Source organism: Rhinopithecus roxellana, chromosome 13 (genome assembly GCF_007565055.1).
Source record: "Rhinopithecus roxellana isolate Shanxi Qingling chromosome 13, ASM756505v1, whole genome shotgun sequence".
NCBI lineage: Eukaryota > Metazoa > Chordata > Mammalia > Primates > Cercopithecidae > Rhinopithecus > Rhinopithecus roxellana.
In genome coordinates this window covers 86288444-86311973 of record NC_044561.1, presented here as the reverse complement: position 1 = coordinate 86311973, position 23530 = coordinate 86288444, and the positions used below count along the sequence as shown (strand labels likewise).

Here is a 23530-nt window from a genome sequence, read left to right as displayed (position 1 = left end):
TTTAAACATAGCAATTAGACATAATTAAAATGCTTGATGCTAATTATGTTGATAAATAATTACATACTTAAAGGAAATACAAAGTTGACAAGATGGCAGGTTGTCTTCCTTCTAGCTTTCTCTTTTATTGCCTACAAAATACTTTCAGATTGGGGTTGGCTGGTGCAGCTGGCAGGCACCAACCACCCTTACCTTTCCAGGAGGTCTACCCACAGAGCATAAAAGGAGACAAATGCTTGGGAAGCTATTGTTGTAAATACGGATCTCAGTGCGATAGATTGCAAATGTCACACTGCTAGATTCCATCACTGGATTCCTAAAATCAGTGCAGAGATAAAAAACAAGTTTTTTTTTTTTCTCCCTTAAAAAAGAACAACTTTCTAATTTTTAGATCTTTACAATTAAGGAAATTTCCAGAAGAAGTTGTAAGAAAAGGCAGCATCAATAGCAAATACTTTCCTGAAAATTGATTTTAAAACATTTTTTATTTTCCATTATTTTTGTCTTCTTTCCTTGGAAGGAGGCTTTAAGAAAATGTCTTTGTGTTCCGGAGAGATGTGAAGTAAATAGAAACTCTGATTAAAAAGCACAGCTTCCCATCTGGAGGATAATGTTTGTTCAACTCAGCTCGAGATCCTCTAAATTTGCTAGTGATGATGCTTCATGGAAATTGACAGCTGAGGAACCCAAAGAGCTGTAGTCAAATAACTACCTCCTCCGTCTCCATCTCTTCTTTCCTCTCTCCACGTCTGGTGTCCCTAAGTGCAAATGACAATGTGGGGCGGGGGTGTACATACATCTCTGAGGAACAACTTAATTAGTTCCCTAATTAAAGAAAAAACTTAAGGGGCTGTGAAGGCAGCGATTATTTAACCCTTGGATTGATAGGAAAACAAGTGAGGTTCTAAGTCTCCTTTTTATGGATGGTGATAAAAGGGTCATCTTGTCAGTTAAGACTCTCCAGGCAAAATTTTCATTAGGTTAGTCACCAGCTCTGCGATGTTCATGGCAACAGCATCCTTCTCAGATAAATTCCTCCTTTTCCATGTTGAGCTACCACAGTCTGATCTGAGGTGCCATTCGCTGGCCAGTCCTGCGGCCTCCTTCCTGTGGCCCTGAAAAGCTGGATCTGTGGTCTGTTCCAGCTGTAGAGAAATAATCAGTATGTTTGATAAGATTAACAGGGGTGGCTTGAGTGTGAAGATTTGGTCTTGTTATTCCCTGGCAGCAATCAGTCACCCCAGAATATTCCAAAGGGACTGAAATAGTGTTAACTGTGTCCATTCCATTTTTACTGCTGTTCCTTTGCCAAATGAGTTTTCAGCAAAAATAATTAACAGAAAGAGCGAAAACAAGCTGGACCGAGCAGTTTTACTTCCAGTTGACTGACAACATAGCTACCCTAAAACTGACGACTGTGTCAAGAAAACAATTACTCACAATGTCATGACTCAGAGTAGCATTTTCTTGTGCACTTGTTCTGCACCTGAAAATTTAAATAGGTGTCTCTTTTGTTGGTTTAAAAATAATTGTGCATGTTGACCACTGTTACCTTTGAGATCACTTACTTCCTGCTTTTGAGTGTTGAAATGTTTCCTTTTTTACGAAATAATGCTTATAGTAGTTGACTTTTTTGGTTTTACGTTTGCTTTAGGTAAAATTAAAAAGTTGATGACCACATATTAGTCCCCAAATTAAAAAAAAACAGCAACATACTAGACAGTGAAATGCAAACATTTTAGAATCTCTAGAAAAACGATGCCCACCTTATTAATTTAGTCGTCAAATATTTATTGAGTATCCACTTATATGTGGCTTTTCTAAGGCAGCATCCATCCAGGAGAAGTACAATGTGAGTTATAAATGTGAGTCTCCCATGTAATTTTAAATTTTCTAGCATCCACACTAAAGAAAAGGTAACAAGAAATAGGTGCTAGATTTTAATATAATATATATAAACTTTTATTTTAAGTTCAGGGGTACAAGTGCATGTTTGCTACATAGGTAAACTTGTGTCATGGAGGTTTGTTGTACCGTTTATTTCATCTACCAGGTATTATTATTATTTTTTTATTTATATTTATTATACTTCAAGTTATAGGGTACATGTGCATAACGTGCAGGTGTGTTACATATGTATACTTGTGCCATGTTGGTGTGCTGCACCCATCAACTCGTCAGCACCCATCAATTCATCATTTATATCATGTATAACTCCCCAATGCAATACCTCCCCCCTCCCCCCTCCCCATAATAGGCCCCAGTGTGTGACGTTCCCCTTCCCGAGTCCAAGCGATCTCATTGTTCAGTTCCCACCTATGAGTGAGAACATGCGGTGTTTGGTTTTCTCTTCTTGTGATAGTTTGCTAAGAATGATGGTTTCCAGCTGCATCCATGTCCCTACAAAGGACGCAAACTCATCCTTTTTTTATGGCTGCATAGTATTCCATGGTGTATATGTACCACATTTTCTTAATCCAGTCTGTCACTGATGGACATTTGGGTTGATTTCAAGTGTGTGTTGTTCCTCTCTATGTGTCCTTGCATTCTCATCATTTAGCTCCCGGTTAGAAGTGAGAGCATGCAGCATTTTGTTTTCTGTTCCTGTGTTAGTTTTCTAAGGATAATGGTCTCTAGCTCCATCCATGGTCCTGCAAAGGACAAGGTCTCATTCTTTTTATGACTGTATAGTATTCCATGGTGTATATGATGACAGCAGTGGGCGTCCAGAGTGGCCGCTGCCACCGCGCTGGCTGCAGCAGGGAGGTGTAACAGTGGCGGCAGTAGCGGCTGTGGGAGCAGCAGTGGAAGAGATGGGTCCCCTGCGCCTTGCATTGCCAAGGCAGCTGACAATACCGCCATCACCTTCACATAGCCAGGTTGGACCTGCCACCAGGCCTGGAGCCTCTGTCGCTCCAGACCCTGGCTCCCTGTTAACCACTGTCATCCGCTGCTGCTGCGGGGAAGGTGCAGGGTGGGAGACAGAGCTAGGCCCCGCGTGCTTCCATGCTCCATGGAGCGGGTGGGAGCCAGGGACAAGTGCAAACCCTCCCAGAGCCCGTTGTCCCGGGGGCCACCATGACGGAGCCCAGCCAAGCCATCAGCCAGTTAGGGAGCAGTGAGGTCAGGTATGGGCGGGCAGAGAGGGACCCAGGGAGGACCTGGAGCCCTTACCCCAGGCTGCAAGGAAGCACAGCCAGGGCTGCCTGTACACTCCATGGAGCGGGCAGGCGCCCCACCCTCCCAGGTGCAGGACCTGGATGTCTCTGCACTATGCACCCTTGGAGACCCAAGAAGTCCCCCACTACCCCTGCAGGCTTGGGGGTGTCTGCTTCTGCTGCCTGGCCTCTTCCTGCCCCGGCACTCCCTTCAATCTTGGAACAGGGTTAGGGCCAAGCCCAGGTGCTGTCACAAGCTGGCTGGGTTTGCCTATGCTCATGGCAGCACTGACACACCATCCCCCTGCCGCTTTGGTCCCCTCTAGACTTTGGTTCCTGAAGAGTGCAGGGGGGAAGTCAAGGTGGGACTAAGGGCAGCTACCTACTGGCGTGCAGGTGACCCTTGGCGCTAGCAGTCTGGGAGCCATGGACAGCGGCAGGAGGCAGGAAGACTCCTGGGTTCCTGGGTGGAAGGGGGCGGGTCCCTAGTAAGTCCCCACCTTCAAGCCAGGGAGGGCCTGAAGGCTGGGGGCCGGGCTGCCTGTCCCGCAGACCAGAGTGAGAACTTGTGGGGCCTTTTCGGGTCGCCCGTGGCTGCCCATGGACCAAACCTCACACACGTCCTCCCCTCTGAGGCCCATAAAAAGCCCAGGGCTCAACCAGAGCTGAGCAGATGATGGAATGACTAGCTGCAGAGAGGAGCTACTCTCTCTGCTGGGAGCTAAACACTTCCTGGGACAATCTGCCTGCAGAGAGAAACTACCCTCTCCGCTAGGAGCTGAACATTTGATGGGACACCCTGGCTGCAGAAAGGAGCTGCCCCCTGCGTGTCTCCTCTGAGCTGTTCTATTGCTAAATAAAGCTCCTCTTCACCTTGCTCGCCCATCACTTGTCTGCCTACCTCATTCTTCCCGATTGCAGGACAAGAACTCCAGACCCACTGAATGGCGAGGCTAAAAGAGCTGTAGCACGAATAGGGCAGAGAGGTGCTCATTGCTCACTACCTTGCAGGTAAAGAGAAGGAGAGAAGCTCTGTGGCCCTGGGGAACCCAGACCTGGAAGCTCCCTGAAGGAGGACTATGACTCCCTCTTTGGGGCCCTATGGTTCCTGGTGTCTCCAAGCTTCAGAGTGCCACCACATTCCCCGGTGCCAGCCGTGGAAGCTGCTTGCAGTGTGCGTGGTCCAGCTGCAGCCTCGCAGAGAGCTGGGGCCTGTGCCAACACCTGGAGCTGCCTGAGCCTCTGCAGCAGCCAGCTTGTCTGACTGTGCAGTGGCTGGACCCCACACTTGCTCACACACAGCTGGCGGCTCCACACCTGACTCAACCTTGGCAGGTGTGGATCCAGGCCCTTCGCAGGCATGGGATCCAGGCCAGTAGCATGAGCCAAGCACAGCCTGCCAGGCCAGGTGGGTTCCAGCAAAACTCAGGCAAAGATGCCACCGGCCACAGAGGCTTCCGGTCAGAAAAGTGGCACCGCAAGGATCCTGTTACACGTATGTACATTTTCTTTATCCAGTCTTTTATTGATGGGCATTTAGGTTGATTCCATGTCTTTGCTATTGTGAATAGTGCTGCAATGAACATATGTGTGCATGTGTCTTTATAATAGAATGATTTATATTCCTTTGGGTATATACCCAGTAACGGGATTGCTGGCTCAAATGGTATTTCTGCCCTCAGATCTTTGACACAGTCTTTCACAATGGGTGAACTAATTTATATTCCCATCAACAGTGTATAAGTGTTCCTTTTCCTCCACAAACTCACTCACTAGCATCTGTTATTTTTTTACTTTTTAATAATAGCCATTCCGACTGATGTGAGATGAGATCTCATTGTGGTTTTGATTTATATTATCCTAATGATCAGTGATGTTGAGCTTTTTTCCATATGATTGTTATGAGGATAATTCCTAAACACATGTGGGGGATGGCTTGCTGTGTGGGGGATGGCTTGTTGTTAGCTGATGAAAACTGAGTGACCTGGCTGTGCTCCACATCTTCCATCCTTCAGTCAACTAACCCAAATGTCCATGGCAATGATGGAGCTGCAAGAGAGAGTTAGCTCCAATATACAAGCCCATTTCAGGCTTCTGCTTGCATCGTGTATGTCAACATCTTATTGGTCAAACCAAGTCACATGGCTGAGCCCAGAGTCAAGAGGCAGAGCAGGTTTCTCATGGTAAGAATTAATAAGAGCAAGTAATAGTTTGTCTCCTAAACTTCTGGTGGACTGGCTGTAACTGGAAGGTTTCCACAACCCCCCTGCTCAGGCTTGATTAATTTGCTATAGTGATTTACTGAACTCAGGGAAATGCTTTACTTAAGTTTACCCATTTATTAATAAAGGGTATAATAAACAATACAGACGAACAGCCAGAAGGAAGAGATATATAGGGTGAGGTTCTGTGGGAAGAGGCACAGAGCTTCCCTGCTCTCCCTAGGCACACCACTGTCCAAGAATCTCCATGTGCTCAGCTATCCAGAAGCTCCCCAACATCAGTCATTTTGTGTTGTTATGGAAGCTTCATTATCTATGCATGACTGATTAAATCATTGGCCATTGGTGATAAACTCAGACTTCACTTCCCCTCCCAGAAGTCTCAACCCTGTAATTTGGCCTAGGTCTTTCTGGTGAACAGTCCCCATCCTAAAGCTACCTTGGGGTCCGCAGCCACCATTCTTTTCAATAGCATACAAAAGACACTCTTATCACTAGAGATTCCAAGGGTTTTAGTAGCTCTACACCAGGAAAGGTGGACTAACACATATATGTATGTATATATGTGTGTGAGTGTATATGTATATATAACTGAAAACTACAATATTATAAGTGGCCTCACCTCAATCTTTGCCTTGGGGACACAGGGGTCCCTCTGCTCATTCTTGGTTCCTTCACTGGCCACCTCTCTCCCTTAGCCTGGACATTAGCTGCATTTTGTGCTTGTACTGTTGGATTACATTTCCTGAAATTATTGTCTCAGGACTGCTTTTGGAGGAACCCAATTTAAAACAGTATGATACCCCAAACTTACTGCAGTTATATATTTTAGGTTATAGAGTGATTCACCTCACCTACAACCTATAAGTTGTGAGTTGTAATACTGACTGTTGCAATCTGAAGCAAATAAATGGGTGTTTTAAAAATTCTTATTATGCTTTGAAGCTGTGAAAACATGTCGCTAAAACATCTGTTTAATTTATTTACTTCAGTCCAATAATCAGTCGGTTCAGCCAGAAATATATTTGCTTGTATAAACTGAACACTCAGGGGACCCTTGAAACTTTCCATATTTTAGTTACTTAGTTTGGTATTGCTGGTACACATCTGCTATCTTAACCACCTCCACAATAAACTGAAATAATCATAGCACTGCTCTCTCCAGGCTGTTGTGAGGGTAATTCCTAAATATTGCTGTGAGACTCATGGCACATATGAAATTGTTAAATAACAAACATGAAATGCTCTATTTAAGGGTTCTCCCAAGAAAACAGATTGAGGTATATTGATGTTTTGAAATTATCATCATTTTAATTATTATTCTCCTGTACACCGCTGGTTAAAAATATCTTTCATACAATAGGTTTCTCAGCTTTATTCTAAGCATAAACTGTACCTGAAAATTGTTTTGCTCATAAAGTTCTGAAATGACAAATCAATATAAGCCCAGAATGACTAATGGGCTAGAGTACAAAGATAACCCAGTACTCTTCTCTCCTTGTTCCCAGTCCTTTGCCATTTGACTTTGTAATATAATTTCCCATTGCGGGAAACCTGCTCTACCCCTTGACTCTAGGCTCAGCCATGTGACTTGGTTTGCCCAACAGGATGCTGGCATACATGATGCAAGCAGAGGCATGAAATGATCTTGGTCTCTCTTGCAGCTCTATCATTGCCATAGACAGCAGGATTAGTTTGCTGGAGAATGACAAATGTGGAGGATACCCAGGTCACCCAGTTTTGATGAGCTAACAGCAAGCCATTCTCCAAGCAGCAAGCCATCCTCCACACATGTTTAGAGCCAAGCTGAGAGCAGAAGAACCAACCAGCTGAGCCTAGCACAAATTCCCAACTCTCAGATTCAAGGACTAAACATGTGCTTATTATTTTAAATGACAGAGCTTTGAGGAGGTATGTTAGGTAGTACTGTTACTACTTCTAATATGGTCAAATTCGTGAGATGCTTCTGCTATGGCATTTACTAATCTAGTTTCCTACCTCATCTCCTCTGTGTTGATAGTCTCAGACTTTCTGACACTATCTCATTGACTGATTACCAAGATTTTCTTCCTGATTCAAGAATTCTAAGGCTTTTCAACATTTTTCTTCTCTTGACTTTATCTCTCTTTCTATCCTGCTAGGAGTCAGACTCTCTCTTTGCCATTAACTAAATATGGAAGCAAATGGTTCCATCGATACTTTTTTTTGAAACACAGTCTCACTCTGTTGCCCAGGCTGGAGTGCAGTGGTGCGATCTTGGCTCACTGCAACCTCCATCTCCCAGGTTCAAGGTTCAAGTGATTCTCCTGCTTCAGCCTCCTGAGTAGGTGAGATTACAGGCACATACCACCATGCCTGGCTAATTTTTGTATTTTTAGTAGAGATGGGTTTCACCATGTTGTTCAGGCTGGTCTTGAACTCCTGACTTCATGATCCCCCCACCTCAGCCTCCCAAAGTGCTGGGATTACAGATGTGAGCCACCACAACTGGCTGGTTCAATCTTATAATCTCTCAGTAAGTTTTTTGCCTCCTTTAACCCTGTGTAACTGTAGTTTATTATGACACAGCCAGCAGCAACAAAAGTGTTTCATTACTGTGACAGACAGTTTGAAACAAATTTCTTTGACATTCTCCAAGCCAGTGTGGGAGCTGGAGAAACACACAGTGGGTGGGAAGAAGCTGATTGAAAGGGGCATTTTCAATATATTTTTACACAAAGGGATGCATCTATAGTTTTTATGGCACTTGACGCTTCAGTCTAAACTGCAATAGCTGTTTTTCCCCAAAACTGTGTTAATACTATATGCCAAATAAGACTTTCTTATTTCCATTAATGCACTTACTCAGAAAATGCATACATAGTGGGGTTCTCTTTGTGAGGCCTATTTGTGCCCTGTAGCACATTGCAGTATGCTCTTTTGTTTCCTCTGTCTCCTCCATCAAGGCTCCAAAGTAACCCTAAAAGTATTGGGACTTAGTGAAGACTTACTCCCTACTTCCCTAGTGAAATCTTCACTAAGTCTCTTGGCTTTCATGAAGTCTTTTCTGGTTTACATTCAGATTCTTGCCTCTGTTTTTGTCCTAGGAAAGAGGAGTTTCATAAGCAAACACTGGGATGAATACTAAAGCTCCAACGTTGAATATTACTTGAGGGCTCCCTGAATATCTGGTACTATCTCACTGCCTCCTGAATTTGGTTTCGGGGAGGATTCCTGAACATTAGCCAAGACACAACAGTATATACAACAAGAGTGTATATGAAGGGGATTCCAGAGATGAGACCAACATCTTTCTAGAGCCTCCTCAAATTCGAAATTACCCTGAGGAGGCTTGGAGTGGAAGAAAAAGGAAATGGAGGCAGCTGCTCGACTTCTAACAATATTTGTTTGAGAGTAAGTATGGGGCACACCCAGAAATATGTATGGGACTTGTTCTATGGACGGCCTGCTATATTAGACAGGATGAGAGTCAGTGAAGTAAATACTGTTCCTGGTTCTAAAGGAAAGTATGAGCTATATATGAATAAAAATTCCATGGACTGGAAATTCAACCTTTTCAAGCTTCTTTAGTTTTCACTAGTATTACTTTCTGAAATCTTTCATTTGGCTTCATTTAATTGCAAATACTTTGTACTATGCATAAGAGAACCAAGAGACAGTGTGGGCCATAAAATATTCATTGCAGATTTTAATTTTGATTCTGGAGTCAAATAATAAAATGGAAATAAGGGGAAAATATTCCAAAATGAGTCACAAGATCCACAAAGGTCTGAAAAAATTATTTTAATACTCAAATTGTATTAGAATATACATAAGTTAATGAATCATAGATCAATGCTACTTTTTGGAGTACTAACAGATGGCACTTCCACTGGAGGAAAGTGAAATACTCATCCCTGTAGAAAGTCCACTTGGGTGCAAGCAAGTGGCACAGAGTCCATTGGCATTCAGGCAGCTAGTTTTGCACCTCTGTTCAGTGCTGTGAACTGGCCTTTCCATAAAAGTCCATCCCAATCTCTGTACGATGCAAACATATAATCATACGATAAAAATAAGATGTAGAGGTGGATTGTTGCAAAGAATGTATTATATCCAGACTCAAAGAGAAAAAACTGTAAAAGCAATGCAACTATACTAAAAGCATTTACTCCTTTATGAGGAAGGAGAGTTACATTTGATTATATTGAACCCATTTGCATAGGAAAGGGATAGGTAGTATTGGAAGTGAAAGAGGAGAGAAACTGAGTTACATGCTCATGGCCTAGATGCAATGATAGTTGACTTGGTAGGGGTTACATGGGGCTCTACACAACTTTCTCTAGGCACTCTAGGTGCCCTGTCCACATCTCATTAATCCCCTTTACCGTTCCTTTACTCCTACCTTTGTTTCTGTTTGATTTTGCTTTTAATGTCCTTTACCTTGACACTGTCAAGGAGTGTCTGTCACTGGAGGCCTGTCATTGTGCTACTGGAGCCACTTTGCCCACTTGTGTGGATTTTGAAGTGCTTTGGGTTTGAGACTCTTTGGGATGGCCCTTAGCAAAGGTTGATGAGCATGGAGATATGAGAGCCTAGCTCCTTTGCCTCCTGTCAGTACAAACTCTGAGATGTAATTTATGCTCTAGAGCTCTCCTGCAGGATGAGCAGAGGCTGGGATCCTCCCCAGAACTGCACTCTTGCTAAATGACTTCCCCTTCTCTTGTCTTGCGACTCCATTCCCTCACTGATTTCTCCTGGGGCACTTCCTTAATAAATTCCTGACAAATTCCGGTTCAGGATCAGCTCCTGAAGACTCAGTCTAAGATGTTCTCCAATGGATAGTTGAATCTATCCACATCCTCAGCAGAGCTACTCTGCTCAGCATTGGTGGCCAGCTTCAGACTGTAAACTCTTACAGATAGTGCCCACAAACATTTCCTCAGAACACTCAAGGAAGGTGTAGATAGCAACAGTATTCTGAACTCTTTTTTATCCAAAAAAATAACTGGAACGACAATAAGCCACAATCTTCCAATGACAGGAATAAAAAGTAACCTTTTTACTTTAATGAATACATTTAGGGAGACAGACAAATTGACTCTTTTGATAAACAAGGTAATAATTCTATTTCTTCTCAGTCAACAGAAGTTAACAGCTTTCTACTGAAACCTATTTAAGTCGACAATAAGTTGGAAACTAACCTGAGTCTGTGAAAAAGGTGTCATAATTAACTTACTCAGAACATTTCTTGATGTATTGGTTACCATTTATCATGGACAGAGGACATTTGCCCTGAGAATTGGGAGGTACCAGGTGGTGAATTTACACAAACACAGTAAAGAGATCTGGATTCTCCTGATCTAGAGCTCAGAACATGGTTGGTGTTAGGAGAAAATTCAATCCTTACTTCCCTCTCTTTTTTTTTCTTTTCTTTTCTCTTCTTTTCTTTTTTTCTTTTGTTTCCCCTCTCTCCCTCTCTCCTTCCCTCCTTCTCTCCTTCCTTCTTTTCTCCCTCTCTTCCTTCCCTCCCTCCTTCCTTCTTTCCTTCCTTCCTTCTTGCTTTTCTCCCTTCTTCCCTCTCCTTCCTTCCCTCCTTCTCTCTCTCTCTTCCTTCTTGCTTTCCTCCCTTCTTCCCTCCCTTCCTTCCCTCCTTCTTTCCCTACTCCCTCCCTCCCTCTCTTCCTTCCTTCCTCCTTTCTTTCCTTCCTTCCTTCCTCCCTCCCTCCCTTCCTTCCTTACCCCCCTCCTCTTTCCTTCCTCCCTCCCTCCCTTCCTTCCTTACCCCCTCCCTCTTTTCCTTCCTTCCTTCCTCCCTTCCTCCCTCCTACTTCCTCCCTCCCTCCCTCCCCTCTTACTTCCCTGCCTCCCTTCTTCCTTTCTTTCCTTTTTCCTTTCCTTCCTTCCTCCTTTCTTTCCTCCTTCCCTCCTTCCTTTCCTTCCTCTCTCCTCCCTCCCTCCCTTCCTGCCTTTCTCTGTTTCTTTCTATAGCAGAAACCACTCAGACTGCATCCTCTCCCTCTGACTCTCCACAATCACCAATGGCAAATAGCAGTTGCAGGAAAGCAGCGCCAAGAGCCAGCTTCACAGTCAGGAGAGAACCCTGTGCCTCTTCCTCATGTTTCTGGTGCTCTACACATTCAGAAAAACTTCCCTAGTGACAAACTATAGAAACGATCCCTGAAAATATGATCTTCATTTTACATTTCTTAATGTTGGGCTCCCCTATCCGAGTAAACAGTCCACACAGTAGGCCCCACAGAAACGGGGCAAGCCAGCATTACCTCCTGAGCTCCACCTTCTGTCAGATCAGTGGGGCATTAGATTTTCATAGGAGCAGGAACCCTGTTGTGAACTGCACATGCAAGGGTTCCAGGTTGCCTGATTCTTATGGAAATCTAATGCCTGATGACCCGAGGAGGAACAGTTTCATCCCAAAACCATCCCCCTACCCCTACTCTGTGGAAAAATTGTCTTTCACGAAACTTGTCCCTGGTGCCAAAAAGGTTGGGGACGCTGCCTTAATAAAAGTTTTTTAATCTGACTAGCCCCAGTCAAATTTGCATTTGGTGAGAACGTAAATAGGCTTCATGTAAGGAAACGGTTCTGTTTTTTAATCTGCAGGCCTTCTCAGAACCTTTATTTTGCTGATGTATGGTGCAAGTCTCTCAATACTACATTTTCCAAACTTAGTGGTTGTAACATCTTTTTTTTACAGAGCATCTCTGTTGCTGTAGACAAGGTTGTAAACTAGTCAGGTTTCTCTTTACCTTCCTCCACTTTATTTCTTTATCTCTTCTCTTTGATTCCTTACCTGAACCATCTTGTATGAAAATAAGTATGAGAAATATAGGTTTCTATTAATTAATATCTTATTCATCTATTATTGTCAACTCAGGCATCTGCTCTATAGAAAGTCAGAATGTATTTCTTGGGAGGAATGGGGTCAATTGCTCTCCAAAATGGCCTATACTTCTTTGTTCTTCCATGTGTGTCTATCTCTGTCTCCAACTAGATCAGAAGACCTTGGAGAACTGAGTATAAGTTAACATTTTTTGAATGAAATTAAACACTGATTTTCATATTCAATTAATTCAATTGATGTTATAGGTCTAAAACTTACCAAGCATTCCCACCAAAAAGAAAATTTGTCAATAACTTTGGGAAATAGTCTTAAAATGTAAGACTTTAGCATTTGCTGTTTGCTGTCCATGGGACATCGTCCTAGAGAGCGCTTATCACTACATCATATATGTGTGTGTTGATCTCTCTCTCTCTCTCTCTCTCTCTCTTTCTCTATCTACAGGCATACTCCCATGTTATTAGTAGTTTGATTTATTGTACTTCACCAGTATTACTTTTCTTTCTTTCCTTTTTCTTTTTTTTTTTTTTTTTTTTTTTTTTACAAATTAATGGTTTGTGGCAACCCTACCTAAGCAAATCTACTGGCACCATTTTCCCAACAGCACGTACTCACATTGTGTCCCTGTCACATTTTGGTAATTCTCTCGATTTCAAACTTTTTCATGACTATTATATTTTTTATGGTGATCTGTGATCGGAGATCTTTGATGTTACTATTGTAATTGTTTTGGGGTGCCACAAACTGTGCCCATGTAAGATGATGTACTGAATAGATAAATGTGCATGTTCTGATTGCTCCACCAACTGGCTGTTTCCCCATCTCTCTTGCTTTCCTTAGGCCTCCCTATTCTCTGAGACATAATGATATTGAAATTAGGCCAATTAATAAACCTGCAATGGCTTCTAAGTATTCAAGTGAATACTTGAGTCACATGTCTGTCACTTTCAATCAAAAGCTAGGAATGATTAAGCTCAGTGAAGAAGGCATATTGACAGCTTAAACAGGCTGGGCCTCTTGTGCCAAAGTTAACCAAATTGTGAATGTAAACAAGAAGTTCTTAAAGGAGATTTAAAGTGCTTCTCCAGTGAACGCATGAATAATAAGAGAGCCAAACAGTCTTATTCCTGATATGGAGAAAGTTTTAGTGGTCTGGATAGAAGATCAAACAGCTAGAACACTCCCTTAAGCCAAAGTCTAATCCAGATCAAGGCCCTAAATCTCTTCAATTCTAGAAAGCCTGAGAGATGTGAAGGAGCTGCAGAAGAAAACTCTGGAGCTAGTAGAGGTTAGTTCCTGAAGTTTAAGGAAATCAGCCATCTTCATAACATAAAAGTGCAAAGTGAAGCAGCAGTGCTGATCAGAATCTGCAGCACGTTATCCTGATCTCACTAAGATCGTTGATGAAAGTGGCTACACTAAATAAAAGATGTTCAGTGCAGATCTAACAGCCTTCTGTTGGAAGGAGATCAAAACACCATCTAGGACTTCCATAGCTGGAGTGGAGAAGTCAATGGCCAGTTTTATAGCTTCAAACGACAGGCTGGCTCTCTTGTTAGAAGCTAATGCAGGTGGTGACTTTAAGCTTAAGCCAATGCTCATTTACCATTCCAAAAATTATAGGGCTCTTAAGAATTAGGCTAAGTCTACTCTGTGTATGCTCTATAGATGAAACAACAAAGTCTGGATAACAACATATCTGTCTGCAGAACGGTTTACTGAATGTTTTAAGCCCACTGTTGAGAACTGCTGCTTAGAAAAAATGATGCCTTTCAAACTATTACTGCTCATTGACAATGCATGTGGTCACCCAAGAGCTCTGCTGAAGGTGTACAAGGAGATAAATACTGTTTTCATGCCTGCTAACACAACATCCATTCTGCAGCCCATGGATCAAGAACGAATTTTGACTTTCAAGTCTTATTTAAGAAATATGTTTAATAAGGTAATAGCTGCCATAGATAGCAATTCCTCTGATGGATCTGGGCAAAGTAAACAAAAGCTTTCTGGAAAGAATTCACTAGTCTTGATGAAATTAAGAACATTTGTGATTCATGGGAGGAGGTCAAAATATCAACATTAACAGGAATTTGAAAGAATTAGATTCCAAACCTCATGGAAGACTTTCAGGGGTTCAAGATTTCAGTGGAGACAGTCACTGTAGTTGTGGTGAAAATAACAAGAGAGCTAGAGTTAGAAGTGGAGCCTAAAGATGTTACTAAATTGCTGCAATCTCATTATAAAACTTAACAACTGAAAACTTGCTCTTTATCGATAAGCAAAGAAAGTGGTTTCCTGAGATAGATTCAACTTCTGGTGACATTTATACAGCCAACAGACACATGAAAAAATGCTCGTCATCACTCGCCACCAGAGAAATGCAAATCAAAACCACAAGGAGATACCATCTCACACCAGTTAGAATGGCAATCATTAAAAAGTCAGGAAACAACAGGTGCTGGAGAGGATGTGGAGAAATAGGAACACTTTTACACTGTTGGTGGGACTGTAAACTAGTTCAATCATTGTGGAAAACAGTGTGGCGATTCCTCAAGGATCTAGAACTAGAAATACCATTTGATCCAGCCATCCCATTACTGGGGATATACCCAAAGGATTATAAATCATGCTGCTACAAAGACACATGCACATGTATGTTTATTGCGGCACTCTTCACAATAGCAAAGACTTGGAATCAACCCAAATGTCCATCAGTGACAGACTGGATTAAGAAAATGTGGCACATATACACCATGGAATACTATGCAGCCATAAAAAAGGATGAGTTTGTGTCCTTTGTAGGGACATGGATGCAGCTGGAAACCATTATTCTCAGCAAACTATCACAAGAACAGAAAACCAAATGCCACATGTTCTCACTCATAGGTGGGAATTGAACAATGAGATCACTTGGACACAGGAAGAGGAACATCACACACTGGGGCCTATTATGGGGAAGGGGGAGGGGGGAGGGATAGCATTAGGAGATACACCTAATGTAAATGACGAGTTAATGGGTGCAGCACACCAACATGGCACATGTATACATATGTAACAAACCTGCATGTTGTGCACACATACCCTAGAACTTAAAGTATAATAATAATAAAAAAAGAATCAACTTCTGGTGAAGATGCTATGAACATTGTTCAAATTACAACAAAGGATTTAAAATATGAAATAAACTTTGCTAATAAAGCAGCAGCAGAGTTTAGGAGGATTGACTCTAAGTTTGACAGTTCTTCTGTGGGTACAATGCTATCAAACAACATCTTATGCTATAGAGAAGTCTTTCACAAAAGGAAAAATACATCAATGTGGCAAAAGTCATTTTTGTCTTATTTTTAAAGTTTCCCACAGCCACACCAGTCTTCAACAACCACAGCCCTTATCAGTCTGTAGTAATCAACACTGAGGCAAGACCCTTTATAAGCAAAGAGATAATGAAGGCTCAGATGATTTTTTTAAGCAGTAAACTATTTTTAATTGAGGTATATGCATTGTTATTTAGACATAAGGCTATTGCACATTATTAGAATATGGTATAGTATAAACATAACTTTTAAATGTCCTGGGAAACTAAAAAACTATGTGAATTGTTTTATTGCAACATTTGTTTGATCGCAGTGGTCTGGAAATGGACCTGCACGATCCCTTAGGTGTGGCTGTATACTGTATATCAACTATTTCTTACCTCTAGAATGTAGGCTCCAAAGATTAAAGATTTCATTTTGCTTGCAGTTGTACCCTCAGTACCAGGCATATATCAGATGCTTTGATGTGTAACAGTGAAAAGAAGGAAGGAAGAAAGAAAGGAAAAGAGGGAAGGAGAGAGGGAAGGAGGGAAAAAGGCAGGAATCCAGCGTATACACATGCTTATGGTACTTTTTTTTTGCTTTTTGCCAGAGCGTAGCTGCTGCCTTGCATTGATATATAAAACACAAGGATGTCATTAAATAGTGGCATAAGTGGTCTTCAGGAACTGAGTGGCTTGGGGGTTAGGATAATTCTCTTGGAAGAATAATGATAAGGCACTAAGTATGTGTTGGAAGCTGTGGTGGATATTTATTTTGGCCAGCTCAGTGGAAACATATTTATTAAAACAGAGTTTCATTGATACTAATTCTATTCAACATGGACGCAGACAGGACAATAAGAGATGAGTTAGGTTCTAGTTTGGGGAACCAGAGGACTGGGACTTGGGGTTGGGGGCTGACTGGTGGCAGTAGAGGGGAAATGTTATTATCGGGAAGAAGTTTCAAGATGTTCCAGGCATTTACAACATTCTTATTTCCCAAAATACCCAGAAAATCAGGTCAAGTAAGACATTCTGGCCCTTCCTTCCTATAAGAACATACTTCTTACTTTTTAAAGAAAGTCTGTGAAAAGCAAAAAGGGGACCTTTTTACCAGAGCTGACTGTAATGTCAGCTACTTGCGGAATGTGACAACTGCTTGTCATTCTCAATGTCCGATCACCAGAAGGTTTCTCCCCAGTCACGGATTCATATAAGAACTTGGCTCTAAATGTTTCCGACACTAAAAAGGTCTTTTCCAAAAATTCTTTTTTTTTTTTTTTTATTGAGACCGCTAATCTTCCTTTCTTCGAACTTAGAAGACTCTTCCTTGACCTTTGCCTCCCTTCATGGCTATGCTCAGCCTACAGTCACATCCTAATAATTTCTTCCTCACTATGCCTCTTCTTTCACCTCAAATGATGTAACCCCATCATTCAAGGGCAAGTCCCCATCAATGGTCATGTAGATAGCTCTGACAACCTGCTAGCTGGCTGCAGGCTGGGTGAGTGCACGTTGCAAATGCAGATTTCTTTGGGGACTCTCAGATAGTAGAGAGAAAACTATAGAGATACAGAGGTCTCCAGTTATATATAAAATCAGCCGGGAGTAAATACTTTCAATGTAGCTTAATCAGGAGACCCTTTGTTTTTCTCAAGGAACACTCAGAGTTTTCATTATGTAGTTATTGTACCAGGGTGCTCAGTGAGGAAGAATTCAACACAGAAATTTTTTCAGATATATATATGTATGTATATGTAGGCAGAAACATGGGGTGACCTGAGAAAATATTATTTTCTGTTCTGCTGTATATTTATGGAAATCTGGCCCCCTTACACTAGAAAAAAGCCGTATGGTAGATTGTATTGTTTACAATTCTATCCCTCCATGGCCTTGGTATGTCTTCCTTGTGGGAAGACTTTGCTTCCGGCTCTTTTGATTTGGGATTTGACCATGTGACTGTCTATAATGACAGCTCTGCATAGAGGCTTCAAAAGGTCTGCCATGTTGCAGCTTGCCTTCTTGAGTGTCTGAGTCCACCATGAGAAGAGGATGCCCCACATAGCTATGGCTCATTCAGCTCAGTCCCAGAGCGAAAATAACGAGGAGCAAACCTGAAACTGACACAAGCCTAGAGTCCAGCCCAGCCCAGCTGATTGACCTACAGCTGATCCATGGACCCATACACAAATGAACATTTATTTCAGGTCACTGTATTTTAGGTATGTGTGTTACGGAAAATCATGGCAGAATGCATGAATACAGGTTATAAGGGGACTACGTGCCGCTGTACGTGCGGGGCCCGCCTAAAGCTGCTTGCCCTTAAAAAGGACTTTTCAGCTCCTCATTTTAGTTTTCACCCCACTGTTATTATTATTATCTTGAGATGGAGTCTCGCTGTGTCGCCCAGGCTGGAGTGCAGTGGCTTGATCTTGGCTCACGGCAACCTCCACCTCCCGGGTTCAAGCGATTCTCCTGCCTCAGCCTCCCAAGTAGCTGGGATTAGAGATGTGCATCACCACACCTGGCTAACTTTTGTATTTTCAGTAGAGCCTGGGTTTCACCATGTTGGCCAGGCTGGTCTTGAACTCCTGACCTCAGGTGATCTGCCCGCCTCGGCCTCCCAAAGTGTGGGGATTACAGGCATGAGCCACCATGCCCGGCCTCATCCCACAGTTCTGACTTCTGCTTTTTGCCATTGTGTTCTGCTAACATCTCATAGAGCACTATGAGCGATCTGCAAAATGACCAGAATTATACCGAAGAGTTGGATTGGGAATAAAATAGGTTAATCCTGGACAGAAGAGAAATTCTGTCATAGGTGAGGACATTGATCACATTTTTCAAGTGGATTAGGTGAGAAATAAATTTAAATCATCCAATTGACAATAGCTATCACTGGCAGAAATTATCAACACAAAATAAACTTGACAGTGGTGGCAACTTCACATTATAACATTTGCTCTACAGGAAAAACTAAAAAAAAATTATAAAGGAAGAGTTGAAAACTGCAATGGTTGAGAAAAATTAGACTTGATAGGAATAATCAGCAGAAAATAAAACAATGAAAAATTGAGTAAAAATTGACCCAAGAGTCAAATCATCTCAAGGAATATTAATGTGAAACGATAGCGTTGGAAAAACCGGACTTGGCATGCATAAGGGCCACAGGAAAATCCTCTCAATAGGGAAACTGTGATTTGAGGATCTAGACCACTATGGCACATTTTGCAGTGTTTTTCCTGTGGGTTCCATGTCCCCTTGGCCATCAGTGTGTGTGCTGTGGACCTGTCCCCCAGCTCCAGCCTGGCTGCTTCCTTGGAGTAGAAAAAGTTCTCTGAGGTGGTCAAGAGAGGAAATGGGACAACACTGATGTCTCCAGCAAGTGCAGCACCCACCAGTGGGCCCCGGCCGCCAATGCTGTCCTGGTATAGCTTTGGATCTCGTATCCAGGGTGAGTCCATGCATGCAGTTCAAAAGGCTACCCTCTCCCTTCTAGGTAGGTTTCATTTCATGAGGCCACACTTCAGAGTGTGGTGAAGGCAAAGCGTCCGTGTGCTATGTCCAGCTCCATCAGTAGGATTTCCTCAAATTCTGGCATTTTATTGACAGAGATTACCTCCTGAAAAGGTGTTACCATTTTATACCAGAGCTTTCTGAAACAGCGGAATTACTCTTTGTAAGGCACTGCTGCCTTGTCTGACATATTTGTTAGCATGCATGTATGCGTGAAAGCACATGAACGTTTTATGTGTGTGTATGTCAGCATGTGGATGTGTGTATTTATGTATGTGCATTTGTATGTGAATGTAGGTGCATTTGAGGGTGTATGATGTGAATACAATTATGATTTTCAGTGTTTGTCTGTGTGTGTAGGAGTGTATACACTTGTATTTCCATATTGTATGTATATGTATGTGTGAGCATACTAGGTGTGTGTGTGTATGTGTGTTTTTGTGCATTCTGATGAGAACTTTTTCAATAAGAATACACACTACTCGTTTTGGTCATTAATATCATTTATTTTATTCATCTTTGGGGGAGTTTAGCACTTTTTATTTTATTTATTTATTTATTTATTTTTTGAGACAGGGTCTTTCTCTGTTGCCTAGGTGGAGTGGGTGTGATGTCGGCTCACTCTAACCTCTGCCTCCCGGGTTCCAGCGATTCTCCCGCCTCAGCCTCCCGAGTAGCTGGGATTAAAGGCACCTGCCATCATGCCCGGCTAATTTTTGTATTTTTGTAGAGATGGGGTTTCACCATGTCGGCCAGGCTGGTTTTGAACTCCTGGTCTCAGGTCATCCACCTGCCTCAGCCTCCCAAAATGCTGGGATTACAGGCATGAGCCACCGTGCCCAGTTGGCACTTTTTGTTTTAATTATACCCCACTGCTTTCTTCAATGAGCATCCCTAGTTTTTCTCTACTGGATTCTTTTTTTTTTTTTTTAATGTTTTTAATATCTTTGAAATCTCTCAACAATTTGTTTCCCTTCTAAATATTTCTGCTATTTTTCAAAATTTCATTTAATAATCCTCTTGTATTCTATAAATTTTACTGGCCCACTTTTCTTTCAGAGAATTAAAGCTGACTAGACTTTAGGAACCGGGAGAAAAGTGGGGGAAAATTTGTTGACTTGTTCATTCAGTAAATATTAACTGAGCAACTGCCAAATGAGATGTACTGTTTTAAACACTACAACTATAGTTGTAAATAAGATTCACCTTTCTGAGACTTAAATTTTAAGGCCATTCTAAGCAGAGGGAACAGCATGTGCAAACATACAGTGGTGCACCATGTAAAGGCCTGGTTACCAGGCTAAAGGTTTGAGTCACACTGTCATTTTGCTCCATTGTATTGGTTATGCATGTCACAGGCACAGACCAGATACAAGAGGAGAGGACACACAAAAGCAGGAATACCAGGAGGCGCAGTTCACTGTGGGCACCAATGTAACAGACATTTGCTCCTACCATGTACCAGGCAAATATGCTCAGTTGTGAGGTACGCCTGCCCTTCAAGAGACTGAAGGATCCTGAGGGGCTGAGGGATCGAGAGGGGAATTAATTCCAATGTTGCACCAGGAACTAAGTGAAGACATCTGGTGAGCAGTGACATGTATGCTACAGAAGCATTCAAGAAAGATCAGTGCTGACAAGAAGGGGCCCATTGTTCCATCAAAAGCTGCTGAAGTCACAGACTGACCATGGTTGTTCCAGGAGTGAGAGGAGGATGGAAGATCAAAGCCTAAGAAACAAAGCCATTTAAAGAACAGACTACTCCACAAAGACTATGAAGCAGAGTTGCGGGATTAAAAATCAAGAGACAAGAAAGGATAAATACATTGTAGGTTTTAAAAATTAAGAAACAGAAATTACACCACACACACACACACACACACATACACACGTAGTGTACATCATGCTCTGAAATATGTATACATTGTGGAAGGTATCAGTTGAGCTAATTAACATATGCATTACCTCAACTACTTATATTTTTGTGGTGAGAACACTTAAAACTCACTCTCTTTGAAATTTTAAAAACACGATACAGTGTTATTTACGACAGTCACCATGTTGTACAATAGATCTCTTGAAGGTATTTCTCCATCTAACTAAATGTTTTTCTCCTCGGCCCTGCCCACTTACCTCCAGTCTCTGATAACCGACATTGTACTCTCTACTTCCATGGGATAAGCTTTTTTAGATTATACATATAAGTGAGACCATGTGGCATTTGTCCTTCTATGTCTAACTTATTTCACTTAACATAAAGTCCTCCAGGTTTATCCATGCTGTGGCAAATGACATAATTTTCTTCTTTGCTAAGGCTTAATATTATAGAATTCTACTGTGTATATCTACCACATTTTGTTTTCCCATTCATCCATCAATGGACACTTAGGTTGATTCCTTCTCTCAGCTATTGTGAGTAATGCTGCAATGAAAATAGGAGACTACAGGTATCTCTTTCACATATTGATTTTATTTTCTTTGGATATATACCCAGTAGTAGAATTTCTGGAAAATATGCCAGTTATATTTTTAATTTTTAAAGGACCTCTGTACTATCTTCCATAATGGATATCCAAATTTACATTCCCACTAATAGTGTATGAGTTCTCTTTTCTCCACATCTTCCCCAACACTTGTTATTTTCTGATTTTTAAAAAAATAACAGCCATCCTAACGTGTGAGGTGATAGCTCATTGTGGTTTTAATTTGCATTTCTCAGCAGTGCTACTGAACACTTTTTAAAACATACCAGTTGGACATCTGTATGTTTTCTTTTGAGAAGTGTCTCTTCAGGTCCTCTGTCCATTTTTAAATTGGGTTATTTGTTTTATTGCTATTGAGTTATTTGAGTTCTTATATATTTTGTATATTAACCCCTTGTCAGATGCATGATTTACAAGCATTTTCTCCTATTCCATAGGTTATCTCTTCACTCTGCTTATTAGTTTCTTTGCTGGGCAAAAGCTTTTTAGTTTGGTGCTATTTAATTTGTCTATTATTTTTGTTTTAATTGCCTGTGCTTTTGGGATCATATTCAAACGTCATTGCACAGATAAATGTCATGGAGCTTTCCCTCTATGTTTTCTTCTAGTATTTTTATTTTATACTCCCTCATGAATGGGATTGATGCCCTTACAAAAAAGGCTTCAGAGAGCTGCCTGGCTCTGCCATCTTTTCTGCAATGTGAGGACACAGCATTCAGCCCTTTTTACCCTTCCCTTCATGAGTCTTGCTGTCTCAGCCAGGTTTGAGTGCAGTGGCATGATCATAGCTCACTGTAGCCTCAACCTCTTGGGCTCAAGCAATCATCCTGCCTCAGCCTACCAAGTAGCTAGGACGGTAGACACAGGTGTGCAACAGCATGCTTAGCTATTAAAAAAATTTTTTTTTTTTGTAGAGATGAGGTCTTGCTATTTTGCCCAGGCTGGTTTCAAACTGTTGGCCTCAAGCTATTCTCCTGCCTCAGCCTCCCAAAGTGCCGGGATTAAAGGTGGGAGACACCATGCCCAGCCAAATTTACCTTCTTTAAAATATTTCTTTACCCAGTGTCAGGTATTATGTTGTAGCAGCCAGAACAGACTGAGACAAAGTCGGTGCTCATGTCCCTCTCATCCCCATGCTTCGGGTATCTCTCTCTCAGGCAGTGCTGCTTGGGGTTAGGGGAGGGGTGATGCAGATAATGTAAAACGATTCTTTCTATCCTCTTCAGTGCATCTTTTCTTACTTCTGTGCTATACTCAGGTGCTGTTATCTCACATCTGATTTCCTTGGCTCTTGTGAAGGTATTTTAATGAATGGATTGTTGTTTAAATTGATGTTTCTATGGAGGGTGACTGCTGGAATGTACTATTCTGCCATCTTGCTGATGTCAGCCTCAATAAATTGTAGTTATTCAAGAATGGAATACCACTCAGCAACTAATGATCTACTGATACCCACAGCAACATGGAGGAACCTCCAGAACAAAAGCACATTTAATCTAGGGTGGTTGCTGTCAGAATAGTAATTGTTTTTATGGGGTCGAGGGGGGAATTTCCTTGAGGAAGGATCACAGCTAACTTTTGGAGGGAAGGAAACGTTTTGTATCTTGATTTGAGTGGTGGTTACAGGAGTGTTTATATTTGTCAAAAAATTAAACTATACATGTAAAATCTGTGCATTCATGTTATATAAATGATACCTTAATAAAACAACACAAAACAATAAAAAAAATATACTATACCACCTCTATCGAGAGGTGTTTTAGTGATCTCCAGGTTTTTACACCCAAAAATGACCCTGGAGAAAAGGAACATTTGGGCATGAGCACTTATTCGCCTCCCTAAGTATTTCCTAAAGATTGATCCATAGATGGGAGATTAAATGTTCCAAGTTCATGAGCACTTTTAAAGATCTTGATATTATTTGCTTTTAGTAGATTTGTTAATACCTACCCCATCCTCTTTCCTTTCCTCCATCTCTCTTCCTTTCCTTCTTTTCTGCCCTCTAGCTTCTTCTTCCT

The 23530-nt window shown here is 41.8% G+C and overlaps 1 pseudogene; it reads right to left on the bottom strand.

The window, feature by feature from the left end:
• Window positions 1–11352: 11352 nt before the first annotated feature.
• Window positions 11353–11552, bottom strand: LOC115893116 (annotated as a pseudogene).
• Window positions 11553–23530: the final 11978 nt, after the last annotated feature.